Source organism: Leptonychotes weddellii, unplaced genomic scaffold (genome assembly GCF_054177405.1).
Source record: "Leptonychotes weddellii isolate Sample4059 unplaced genomic scaffold, ASM5417740v2 HiC_scaffold_534, whole genome shotgun sequence".
Classification (NCBI taxonomy): domain Eukaryota; kingdom Metazoa; phylum Chordata; class Mammalia; order Carnivora; family Phocidae; genus Leptonychotes; species Leptonychotes weddellii.
The window spans coordinates 1-531 of NW_028021144.1; positions in this window are offsets into that span (position 1 = coordinate 1).

Consider the following 531-nt stretch of genomic DNA (forward strand, 5'->3'; position numbering starts at 1 on the left):
TAAGAGAATTAATAAGCTGGAGATAATGTTAGAAAAAGGTTCAGTCTGGAGTGCTAATAAGCTATTGCATTAATACATTCCTATCGTCAGGGAAACACTGAATAACTCAATGTCCAAGGTTAAATGTGGGAAGGGTATGGCCAGTAGGCGGAGCAAACATGAGAGAAGCCTTGAGCAATCTTCACACTGTTTGGCGTCAGTGGGACCCATCGAAAATGAAATGAAAGCTCCACCCACTCCCCACCAACTGTCCAAAAGGAGTTGATATTCAAATGAAGTTTCTGGTCTTAGAGTGGGATGGGATGCTTGTCGGAGTCAGGGGCAGAATTTTTAAACACAGATTAAGACAGAAACAATGGATGGGAGGGGGTGAGATGTTGAAAGTATAGCAGAATTTAATGGACCATCCCAAAGCCCGTATATGGGCCCCTGAAAGTTACTAGAGGTCAATTAGGAGTTTTCTGGAGTGATGCAAAGTTTCGATGTCATGGTTGGTCCTCTATTATTTTTGTTTGTTTGTTTTTGTTTTGT